General features: G+C 50.7%; 1 non-coding gene across 1 annotated transcript; it reads right to left on the bottom strand.

Annotated features, from left to right (window-relative positions):
- Window positions 1–12,346: 12,346 nt before the first annotated feature.
- On the bottom strand, window positions 12,347–12,418 carry trnam-cau (transfer RNA methionine (anticodon CAU)). The gene has a single exon. It is a non-coding gene; the product is annotated as a tRNA-Met (tRNA).
- Window positions 12,419–12,765: the final 347 nt, after the last annotated feature.

Below are 12,765 nucleotides of genomic sequence, written 5' to 3'. Positions count from 1 at the left end.
ACGTAGGCGATCGTATCCCTGAGTAGTGCGAGACTATCAGAGATCTTCCTGCCGGGTACAGTACAGGTCTGATCAGGGTGGATCACCAACTCCAGAGCAGACTTGACTCGACTGGTAATGACTTTCGACAGGATCTTGTAGTCAACGTTAAGCAGTGAGATGGGCCGCTGATTTCTGCCCTCTCCCCCTTCCGCTTGTAGATGAGGGTGATGATGCCTTTCCTCATGGATTCTGACATGCTGCTGGCCAGGAGCATACTCTCGTATACTTCCAGCAGGTCCGGGCCGACCTAGTCCCACAGAGCCGAGTACAGCTCGACCGATAAGCCGTCGCTTCCGGGAGTTTTACTCGTCTCGAAGGACTCGACGGCTTTGTCAGCTCATCCAGAGTTCGCGGCTTGTCCAGTCTCTCGCTCGTGCTGCCATCTAAGACCTCTGTGATAGATGACAGGAAGGACTGGGAGGCTCTGCTGTCTGTGGGCTTCGCGTCATACAGCCCAGCATAAAAGGATTTGCTGATCCTTAGTATGTCGGACTGTGAAGACGTCACCGAGCCATCTTCTTCCTTCAGGCTGCTGATAACAGAGCTCTCTCTGTGTACCTTCTGGAAGAAGTAACGCGAGCACGTCTCATCCTGCTCGATGGAGCGGACTCTGGACCAGGAAGATGATCCTGGAGGCCTCCGTGGCAAAGAGCGAGGCCTGCTGGCTCTTCACAAAGATGCGTTTGGGAGTGGCATCACGCTGTACTAATGCTTTATCTTTTAACACACCATTAACATATCGTTTGCCTTTGCTCCACGATCTTCTGGTCAACTATTCTGTGACCTTGTCCGATCTACACCTTCTCTTTCGTTATCTCTTGCCCCACCCCCGCTTTACTTGCTTATAACCTTTTACATTTCTAATATTTGCCAGTTCTGAAAAAGGGTCACTGACCTGAAACGTTAACTCTGCTTTTCTCTCCACAGATGCTGCCAGACATGCTGAGTATTTCCAGCACTTCTTGTTCTTATACCTGAAGAACTGGTGAGATAGAAGATACAAAAGATCAATGTAATCGTCCCAATAATAATCATTATGAACAATCACAAAATGAAAACCAGGAACACAAACAGTGTCAGTGTCTGACTCCACTGCAGTACTGCAGTATTCAGCTTCTGTTTACCAGGTGTTTGCAGTGGTTTTACAACAAGTTTGTGACATTCAGAAACAACACAAGCCCTGCACTGCTCAATGACTGGGACTGTCCGATAGAGCAGTGACCTTTACACAGTCACATTTCTATTTCAACGGAAAACAAGCAGCCACTATTTAAAATGTGCCGTTCACACTTCTCACCTGGTGTCTGCAATAAATGCTCTTTGTCTAACTGTCCACATCGTTATTTTGCGGCTATTTTCCCCCACTGTTCACAATCCAACAAACAGTGAGAGACTGGAACTAAAGCAGGAAAATTCCCTCTCCTTTGGGTGGTGAAATTGTCAGTGATTTTCAATAGTGATTTCTTCCCATTGTGTCTCCCTGAGCCTGTCCAGACACTGTCCGAGAATGAACTCTCCCTTCCCCGTGTCCCCGGCTCACTCCATGTTCCGGGAGCAGCTCCTGCTCCACAGTGTCTGTTCCAAACACTCCCCGACTCCCCCTCAACTTCCCACCACTCAATGCTAATCTCTGAGCACATCTGCGGACACGCTCCCAAAGCAGTGGCTGCTGGAAGCAGATGCTGTTTGTTCCCTTCCCCCGGGCCCAGGAAGTGTCCATTCTTTTGGGCCTCCTTATCTCGAGAGACAATGGATACGCGCCTGGAGGTGGTCAGTGGTTTGTGAAGCAGCGCCTGGAGTGGCTATAAAGGCCAATTCTGGAGTGACAGGCTCTTCCACAGGTGCTGCAGAGAAATTTGTTTGTTGGGGCTGTTGCACAGTTGGCTCTCCCCTTGCGCCTCTGTCTTTTTTCCTGCCAACTACTAAGTCTCTTCGACTCGCCACAATTTAGCCCTGTCTTTATGGCTGCCCGCCAGCTCTGGCGAATGCTGGCAACTGACTCCCACGACTTGTGATCAATGTCACACGATTTCATGTCGCGTTTGCAGACGTCTTTATAACGGAGACATGGACGGCCGGTGGGTCTGATACCAGTGGCGAGCTCGCTGTACAATGTGTCTTTGGGGATCCTGCCATCTTCCATGCGGCTCACATGGCCAAGCCATCTCAAGCGCCGCTGACTCAGTAGTGTGTATAAGCTGGGGATGTTGGCCGCTTCAAGGACTTCTGTGTTGGAGATATAGTCCTGCCACCTGATGCCAAGTATTCTCCGAAGGCAGCGAAGATGGAATGAATTGAGACGTCGCTCTTGGCTGGCATACGTTGTCCAGGCCTCGCTGCCGTAGAGCAAGGTACTGAGGACACAGGCCTGATACACTCGGACTTTTGTGTTCCCTGTCAGTGCGCCATTTTCCCACACTCTCTTGGCCAGTCTGAACATAGCAGTGGAAGCCTTACCCATGCGCTTGTTGATTTCTGCATCTAGAGACAGGTTACTGGTGATAGTTGAGCCTAGGTAGGTGAACTCTTGAACCACTTCCAGAGCGTGGTCGCCAATATTGATGGATGGAGCATTTCTGACATCCTGCCCCATGATGTTCGTTTTCTTGAGGCTGATGGTTAGGCCAAATTCATTGCAGGCAGACGCAAACCTGTCGATGAGACTCTGCAGGCATTCTTCAGTGTGAGATGTTAAAGCAGCATCGTCAGCAAAGAGGAGTTCTCTGATGAGGACTTTCCGTACTTTGGACTTCGCTCTTAGACGGGCAAGGTTGAACAACCTGCCCCCTGATCTTGTGTGGAGGAAAATTCCTTCTTCAGAGGATTTGAACGCATGTGAAAGCAGCAGGGAGAAGAAAATCCCAAAAAGTGTGGGTGCGAGAACACAGCCCTGTTTCACACCACTCAGGATAGGAAAGGGCTCTGATGAGGAGCCACCATGTTGAATTGTGCCTTTCATATTGTCATGGAATGAGGTGATGATACTTAGTAGCTTTGGTGGACATCCGATCTTTTCTAGTAGTCTGAAGAGACCACGTCTGCTGACGAGGTCAAAGGCTTTGGTGAGATCAATGAAAGCAATGTAGAGGGGCATCTGTTGTTCACGGCATTTCTCCTGTATCTGACGAAGGGAGAACAGCATGTCAATAGTCGATCTCTCTGCACGAAAGCCACACTGTGCCTCAGGGTAGACGCGCTCGGCCAGCTTCTGGAGCCTGTTCAGAGCGACTCGAGCAAAGAATTTCCCCACTATGCTGAGCAGGGAGATTCCACGGTAGTTGTTGCAGTCACCGCGGTCACCTTTGTTTTTATAGAGGGTGATGATGTTGGCATCGCGCATGTCCTGGGGTACTGCTCCCTCGTCCCAGCACAGGCATAGCAGTTCATGTAGTGCTGAGAGTATAGCAGGCTTGGCACTCTTGATTATTTCAGGGGTAATGCTGTCCTTCCCAGGGGCTTTTCCGCTGGCTAGGGAATCAATGGCATCACTGAGTTCCGATTTGGTTGGCTGTATGTCCAGCTCATCCATGACTGGTAGAGGCTGGGCTGCATTGAGGGCAGTCTCAGTGACAGCATTCTCCCTGGAGTACAGTTCTAGGTAGTGCTCAACCCAGCGGTCCATCTGTTTGCGTTGGTCAGTGATTATGTCCCCCGATTTAGATTTGAGGGGGGTGATCTTCTTGATGGTTGGCCCAAGAGCTCTCTTCATGCCATCATACATTCCTCTGATGTTTCCGGTGTCTGAGGCCAGCTGAATATGACTGCATAGGTGTTGCCAGTAGTCGTTTGCGCAACGCCTAGCTGTTCTTTGTGCAGTACTTCTGGCTGCTTTAAGTGCTGCGGATGTTAAATCGCTGGGGGCTTTCTTGTAGTTCAAAAGTGCAATGCGCTTAGCGGCTATGACAGGTTCCAGCTCTTCATTATGAGATTGAAACCAGTCTGCATTTCTCTTCGCACTTTTGCCGTAGGTGGTCAAAGCTGACTCATAGATGGCGTCTCTGATGTGGGCCCACTTGGTCTCAGCATCCCCTGTGGGAGTGTTTTGAAGGGCTGTTACAAGTGAATTTAGAAATTTTTGTAACAGCTGTGGGTGAGAAATTCTGCTCGTGTTGATGCGCGGGTGGCCCTTCTGCTTGGAATGATGCAACTTCTTTGGTCTGAGTCTAACCTTGCTGCACACCAGGGAGTGGTCGGTGTCGCAGTCCGCACTGTGGAAGCTGCGTGTGATTTGAACACTGTTTAAGGCGGCTCGCCTTGTGACAATGAGGTCTAGCTGGTGCCAACGACGTGATCTTGGGTGCCTCCATGAAACCTGGTGACAGGGTTTAGTGTGAAAGAACGAGTTGGTGATGCAGAGGTTATGATAGGTACACAACTCAAGCAGTCTCTGCCCGTTCTCATTCATCCTTCCAACGCCATAGCGCCCAAGGCAGGAGGGCCATGAGTCATGGTCGGCCCCAACCCTGGCATTAAAGTCCCCCAGCAGGAATAGGTGTTCGGTGTTTCCTTTTTTCATGTTGTTTGGTGCGGTGCATCAGTCCACCTTTCGGGCAATGACCCTGAGCTCCAAGCACCCATTGAAGCAGGCAGACTGTGGCGGGACAGAACCTTATTGACCGGGGGCTGCCCGGTTTGAGGCGGGCGGTAGCTGTCCAGTGAGGTGCAATGACCTCTCCCACCAACAAAGGCAACCCGTGGCGCCCAGTTTCTACGCCAATTTATCTGGACTTATAACCCGTAACTGCTGCCTTCCGTGTTGTTTCAGTCGCTGTGAGGCAACTATGGAGTGACCTCTCCATGGCGCATGCCTGGGCAAATTTATGGAGGTTGAGAGTTGCCCAGTCGTCAAAACCCCCCTCTCGGCCTTTCTGGTGGGGTCCAAAGGAGTGCAGGACACGACGTTTGGCACCAGTATGGCTGCAGGAACTGCCGGAAACATGCCAAAGGTGACACATGACCGCCTACGGGGTTCCGCTCCGGATTTTCTGTTAGGGTTTACTCCCTTAGCCTTGGTCTCTCCCGAGACGCCCACAAGGCAGTGGGGTTGTTGGGGCCCCTACACAGGTGTAGGATGGTGCCGGTGGGAGGAGGGGATGCAAGGGGGAGGGGTAGAGGGAGGGGGTGGGGAGGGGTAGAGGGAGGGGGTGGGGGGGGGGGTGCAGGGGAAGGGGGTGCGGGGTGAAGATGGTGCGAGGGGGGGGCGGGCTGGGACGGGGTTGTGAGGGGGTGAGCTGAGAGGGTGGAGCAGGGAAGGGGACGGGGGTGGGGGGGGGTGGAAGGGGGGGGGGGAGGGGGGGTGGAATCTGGTGCAGGTAATAAGCCATTTCCTCAGTGCCCACCATCGACGTCCGGAAAGCTCATCCACGTCCTTCGGGAGGTGAAGCATCATTTGGCAGACTTAGAGGTGATTACATTTGCTAAGGGTTTTTTTTTGCAGTGGTTTAAATAAAGGCATGCAGCATTGCCGACAGTGCGCTGCAGATGCTCTCCGAGCCATCTCCCGCGGGCGCTTTGAAGTTGCGGCCGGGGGGGGCCGTTCGTGGATGTTTTGGGTGTTCGGGGCACCTTTTCACAGGACTTCTCTCGGGTCCCGCAGCTCCTTCTTCACCTCAATGGACTTACCGCATGCCGTGGCTGCAGACACTCTGGACTGTGAAGACAGCAGGATCGGAGATTAAAGTATCGGCAGCTGTTCTCGTCAGTTTCATCCGGATCAATTTCATTGAGAAAACAAAGAGCAGGTGTGGCTGGGGGAGGGCAGTGGGCCCAGGTAACATACACTAAACTAACTGTTAACTTTTAGATAGGGCTAAAATGAACTGATTTAAAGAGCCAGGGGAATTTAAACAGTTTAAGAGGGCAGATTGGGGGAGAAAACGTTAGGGATGGGAGCAGATGGCCATGGATAGAGTTGAACAGCAAGGGAGCTTCCTAGGGAGCTTCCAGCCCAGGAGCCATCTTGAAAGCTACAAGTGTCCATTAGCAGCTGATTTAAAGCATCTTCCCCTGATTGAGTGAATGGCCTCACAGACTGGTTTGGGGAAAGGCTGCGCATGCGCTCCACTCCTCATTGTGACGTCCCACTGGGGGCGGGGCTACATCGCGCGTGCGCAGATCCCTGCAGCAATTCAGCATTCAAACATCAATGGGAACTTTCCCCATTTCACCCTCATCAAAGTCCCAAAGAAAGTGAAGAGGGGCTTGGACTGGAGGGAGGGAGGGAGGGGCGGGGTAGGGGGAACCTAGAACCCAGAAAGCTGCCCACTTGCCCCATTTAGATGCTCAATTTGCGGTCATTCCCTGCAGGGGGTTTGTTATTATTGAGCCCCTCCTGGTAAAACAATCCGATAGAAAGAAGGGAGAAAGGAGGGAGCCGGTGTGTTTGCTGGGACCTTGAAAAATTCATTTCAGCAGCAAAAGTCCCGGGTTATATTAACCCGAGTGAAACACGCTCTCAGTGAGAGGAAAACCGAACGGCCCTTTTCATCTTTTCATTCAAAACTAAAGAGACCCGGAAGTGTCTTAGACTCGGGGGAGGTGCCAGAGGACTGGAGAATTGCCAACGTTACACCCTTCCCCTTCCCAGCTCCACTCTCTCAGCTCCCCAACCACGCCGCACCCCCCTCCCCCCTCACAACCCCTTCCCAGCCCCCCCTCGCACCATCTTCCCCCTGCACCCCCTTCCCCTGCACCCACCCCCACCCCCTTACAGCCCCCTTCCCAACTCCCCCTCGCACCCCCTTCCCTCCACCCCTCCCCCTCGCACCCCCTCCTCCCACCAGCATCCTCCTACACCTGTGTAGGGGCCCTAACAACCCCACTGCCTTGTGTGCGTCTCGGGAGAGACCAAGGCGAAGGGAGTAAACCCTAACAGATAATCCGGAGTGGAACCCCATAGGCGGTCATGTGTCACCTTTGGCATGTTTCCGGCAGTTCCTGCTCTGCACTCCTTTGGACCAGAAATGCCGAGAGGGGGGGTTGACGCCTGGGCAACTCTCAACCTCCATACATTCGCCCAGGCATGCGCCATGGAGAGGTCACTCCATAGTCGCCTCACAGCGACTGAAACAACACGGAAGGCAGCAGTTACGGGTTATAAGTCCAGCTAAATTGGCGTAGAGATTGGGCGCCGTGGGTTACCTTTGTCGGTGGGAGAGGTCATCGCACCTCACTGGACAGCTACCGCCCGCCTCAAACCGGGCAGCCCCCAGTCAATAAGGTTCTGTCCCGCCACAGTCCACCTGCTTCAATGGGTGCTTGGAGCTCAGGGTCATTGCCCGAAAGGTGGACTGATACACCGCACCAAACAACATGAAAAAAGGAAAGAAGGTACCAGCCCTTCGCTTTGCAAGCTGGAACGTCAGAACTATGTGTCCTGGCCTGTCGGAAGACCTTACACAAATCGACGATTCTCGAAAGACCGCCATCATTAACAACGAGCTCAGAAGACTCAATGTGGACATTGCAGCACTTCAGGAGACTCGCCTCCCCGCAAGTGGATCTCTAGCATCCCCAACACCGAACACCTGTTCCTGCTGGGGGAATTTAATGCCAGGGTTGGGGCCGACCATGACTCATGGCTCTCCTGCCTTGGGCGCTATGGCGTTGGAAAGATGAATGAGAATGGGCAGGGACTGCTTGAGTTGTGTACCTATCATAACCTCTGCATCACCAACTCGTTCTTTCACACTAAACCCTGTCACCAGGTTTCATGGAGGCACCCAAGATCACGTCGTTGGCACCAGCTAGACCTCATCGTCACAAGGCGAGCCTCCTTAAACAGTGTTCAAATCACACGCAGCTTCCACAGCGCGGACTGCGACACCGACCACTCCCTGGTGTGCAGCAAGGTTAGACTCAGACCAAAGAACTTGCATCATTCCAAGCAGAAGGGCCGCCCGCGCATCAACACGAGCAGAATTTCTCATCCACAGCTGTTACAAAAATTTCTAAACTCACTTGTAACAGCCCTTCAAAACATTCCCACAGGGGATGCTGAGACCAAGTGGGCCCACATCAGAGACGCCATCTATGAGTCAGCTTTGACCACCTACAGCAAAGGTGCGAAGAGAAATGCAGACTGATTTCAATCTCATACTGAAGAGCTGGAACCTGTCATAGCCGCTAAGTGCATTGCACTGTTGAACAACAAGAAAGCCCCCAGCGATTTAACATCCGTAGCATTTAAAGCAGCCAGAAGCACTGCACAAAGAACAGCCAGGCGCTGTGCAAACGACTACTGGCAACACCTATGCAGTCATATTCAGCTGGCCTCAGACATCGGAAACATCAGAGGAATGTATGATGGCATTAAGAGAGCTTTTGGGCCAACCATCAAGAAGATCGCCCCCCTCAAGTCTAAATCAGGGGACACGATCACTGACCAACGCAAGCAAATGGACCGCTGGGTTGAGCATTACCTAGAACTGTACTCCAGGGAGAATGTAGTCACTGAGACTGCCCTCAATGCAGCCCAGCCTCTACCAGTCATGGATGAGCTGGACATACAGCCAACAAAATCGGAACTCAGTGATGCCATTGATTCTCTAACCAGCGGAAAAGCCCCTTTGAAGGACAGCATTACCCCTAAAATAATCAAGAGTGCCAAGCCTGCTATACTCTCAGCACTACATGAACTGCTTTGCCTGTGCTGGGACGAGGGAGCAGTACCTCAGGACATGCACAATGCCAATATCATCACCCTCTATAAAAACAAAGGTGACCGTGGTGACTGCAACAACTACAGTGGAATCTCCCTGCTCAGCATAGTGGGGAAAGTCTTTGCTCGAGTCGCTTTAAACAGGCTCCAGAAGCTGGCCGAGCGCGTCTACCCTGAGGCACAGTGTGGCTTTCGAGCAGAGAGATCAACCATTGACATGCTGTTCTCCCTTCGTCAGATACAGGAGAAATGCCGTGAACAACAGATGCCCCTCTACATTGCTTTCATAGATCTCACCAAAGCCTTTGACCTCGTCAGCAGACGTGGTCTCTTCAGACTACTAGAAAAGATTGGATGTCCACCAAAGCTACTAAGTATCATCACCTCATTCCATGACAATATGAAAGGCACAATTCAACATGATGGCTCCTCATCAGACCCCTTTCCAATCCTGAGTGGCGTGAAACAGGGCTGTGTTCTCGCACCCACACTTTTTGGGATTTTCTTCTCCCTGCTGCTCTCACATGTGTTCAAGTCTTCAGAAGAAGGAATTTTCCTCCACACAAGATCAGGGGGCAGGTTGTTCAACCTTGCCCGTCTAAGAGCAAAGTCCAAAGTACGGACAGTCCTCATCAGGGAACTCCTCTTTGCTGACAATGCTGCTTTAACATCTCACACTGAAGAGTGTCTGCAGAGTCTCATCGACAGGTTTGCGGCTGCCTGCAACAAATTTGGCCTAACCATCAGTCGCAAGAAAACGAACATCATGGGACAGGACGTCAGAAATGCTCCATCCATCAATATTGGCGACCACGCTCTGGAAGTGGTTCAAGAGTTCACCTACCTAGGCTCAACTATCACCAGTAACCTGTCCCTCGATGCAGAAATCAACAAGCGCATGGGAAAGGCTTCTACTGCTATGTCCAGACTGGCCAAGAGAGTGTGGGAAAATGGCACACTGACACGGAACACAAAGCTCCGAGTGTATCAAGCCTGTGTCCTCAGTACCTTGCTCTATGACAGCGAGGCCTGGACAACGTATATCAGTCAAGAGCGACATCTCAATTCATTCCATCTTCGCTGCCTCCGGAGAATCCTTGGCATCGGGTGGCAGGACCTCCAACACAGAAGTCCTCGAGGGGGCCAACACCCCCAGCTTATGCACACTACTGAGTCAGCAGCGCTTGAGATGGCTTGGCCATGTGAGCCGCATGGAAGTTGGCAGGATCCCCAAAGACACATTGTACAGCAAGCTCGCCACTGGTATCAGACCCACCGGCCGTCCATGTCTCCAGTTTAAAGACGTCTGCAAACGTGACATGAAGTCCTGTGACATTGATCACAAGTCGTGGGAGTCAGTTGCCAGCGTTCGCCAGAGCTGGCGGGCAGCCATAAAGGCGGGGCTAAAGTGTGGCGAGTCGAAAAGACTTAGCAGTTGGCAGGAAAAAAGGCAGAAGCGCAAGGAGAGAGCCAACTGTGTAACAGCCCCGACAACCAATCTTATCTGCAGCACCTGTGGAAGAGCCTGTCACTCTAGAATTGGCCTTTATAGCCACTCCAGGCGCTGCTCCACACACCACTGACCACCTCCAGGCGCTTACCCATTGTGTCTCGAGATAAGGAGGCCAAAGAGAGAACACCCTTGTTCAAAAAAGGTTGTAAAGATAAGCCCAGCAACTATCGGCCAGTAAGTTTAACTTCGGTGGTGGGAAAACTTATAGAAAAGAAAATTCGGGACAAAATCAATAGTCACATGGAGAAATGCGAGTTAATTAAGGAAAGCCAGCATGGATATGTCTTAAGGGAAAATTATGTTTAACTAACTTTCTGGAGTTTTTTGAGGAGGTAACAGAGAGGGTTATTGAGGACAATGCTGTTGACATGGTGTACATGAACTTTCAAAAAGCATTAGATACTCATGGAATAAAAGGGACAGTAGCAACATGGCTGAGTGACAGGAAACAAAGTGTGGTGATCAATGGATGTTTATTTGGGCTGGAGGAAGGTTTGTAGTGGAATTCCCCAGGGATCAGTGTTGGGACCCTTGCCTTTCCTGATATATATTAATGACCGAGACCTTGGTGTACAGGGCAGAATTTCAAAGTTTGTGGATAATATGAAACTTGGAAGCATTGTGAACTGTGAGGAGGATAGTGTAGAACTTCAAAAGGACATAGACAAGTTGGTGGACTGATGGCAGATGAAGTTCAATGCAGAGAAATTAGGTGATTCATTTGGTAAGAAGAACATGGAGAGACAATATAGAATAAAGGGAACAATTCTAAGCAGGTGCAGGAGCAGAGGGAGCTGGGGGTATAAATAACCCATAAATCTTGGTAACAGAGAGTGTGTGGATCTCCTGGCACAGAATGTTTAATGGATACAGTCCTCAGATCCGACAAGGAACCCCTGAACATCCACAGTAAAGACAGAGTGGATGAGGAAATCTAAGAGCCGGGAGCTGAAACTCAGGGACGGCCGAGCTCTCCTGTCATTGAGCTCGTGTGTCTGCTCTGCTCACCGCAGAATCACAGAATTGTTACAGTGCAGAAGGAGGCCATTCGGCCCATCATGTCTGCCCCGGCTCTCTGAAAGAGCAATTCCCTCAGTCCCATTCTCCTGCCTTCTCCCCATATCCCTGCACATGCTTCTTTTTCACTTAACTGTCTAATTCCCTTTTGAATGCTTGGAGGCAGAACCTGCCTCCACCACTTTCTCAGGCAGCGCATTCCAGACCTTAACCACTCGCTGTGTGAAAATTTTTTCCTCATGTCACTTTTGCTTCTCTTACCAAATACTTTAAATCTGTGCCCTCTCCTTCTTGATCCTTTCACGAGTGGGAACAGTTTCTCTCTATCTACTCTGTCCAGACCCCTCATGATTTAGAATACCTCTATCAAATCACCTCTCAGCCTTCTCTCCTCCAAGGGAAATCTGAAACATAAACAGAAGATGCTTGAAATACTCAGCAGGTCTGGCGGCATCTGCCAAAGAGGAACAGAGTTAACGTGAGTTAACGAAACAAACCTGAAACGTTAACTATTAACAGATGCCGCCAACGCAGGTGATGGGAGGCTCAGCCTGGCTACACAATGTTACAAGAACGCTGAGTAACACCATCGACAGTGGGGCAGAGAGAAAAACACACAAAAAACCAGCAACAGAGTATTGTAGGAATCAGAAAGTGATCGAAAGAGACAGACAACGAGACTGAGATGGAGAAAGAGAGCATTTATATGGTGTGTTCCCTGTTGTCTAAAGGTATTTCCTGTTGTGTAAATATGTTTTCTGTTGTGTAAAGGTGTTCTCTGTTGGTGTGTCAAGGTGTTCCCTGTTTTATTTTCTGTTACTGACCATCTCCTCGATTTGACCATTTGCCCTGGTTTTACCGTGGCCAACATCACCATCTGGTGGTGGAGAGAAGGCGCTGCAGGAAGGGGTTGACAAAGGGGAGAGAGAGTCGGCTGGTCCGTGTTTGCAGCTTGTGCAGCTTGTGTTCGTGTGAGCAAAAGAGTAATTTGTTGCAGATTGGTCGGTTGAGTGGAAGGATAGCTGATGGCATTCAAGTGTTTTCAGATGCGTGATGCGATTGTGGGTAACACAAAGTTTTAAAAGTGAGTTGTTTGCGTTACCAGGAAAAATAAATAGCAGAGAATGGTTTCGATCCATCGACCTCTGGGTTATGGGCCCAGCACGCTTCCGCTGCGCCACTCTGCTGTCGATTGAATTTGTTCAAGCCACATATTACTGCGATGTCTTCGCCAAAGAGATGTCTTTTTTTCTTGATCTTTTTAAAATAATAGCCTTGCAGTCAGCTAGCTCAAGAACCCCGGACTCAGCAACACATGTGCTGACAGACTCACCCTCACTGCACAATGCCATAAGGACACTGAGTAACAGCACCAAGAATGGGGCAGGCAGAGAAAAACACACAGAAAAACAGCAAACGACTATTAGCATTCAGAAAGGAACAGACAGAAAAACGTAAAATAAAAGAAAGATACTGCGGACTCAAAAAGGCACTGAGCAAACCAGGAAAAGACGGTGAGAGATTCAGTCTGCGT

Source organism: Heterodontus francisci, unplaced genomic scaffold, assembly GCF_036365525.1.
Source record: "Heterodontus francisci isolate sHetFra1 unplaced genomic scaffold, sHetFra1.hap1 HAP1_SCAFFOLD_632, whole genome shotgun sequence".
Taxonomy (NCBI): Eukaryota; Metazoa; Chordata; class Chondrichthyes; order Heterodontiformes; family Heterodontidae; genus Heterodontus; species Heterodontus francisci.
Note: the sequence above shows the minus strand (reverse complement) of the source record. Positions and strands in the feature narration are given on the sequence as shown.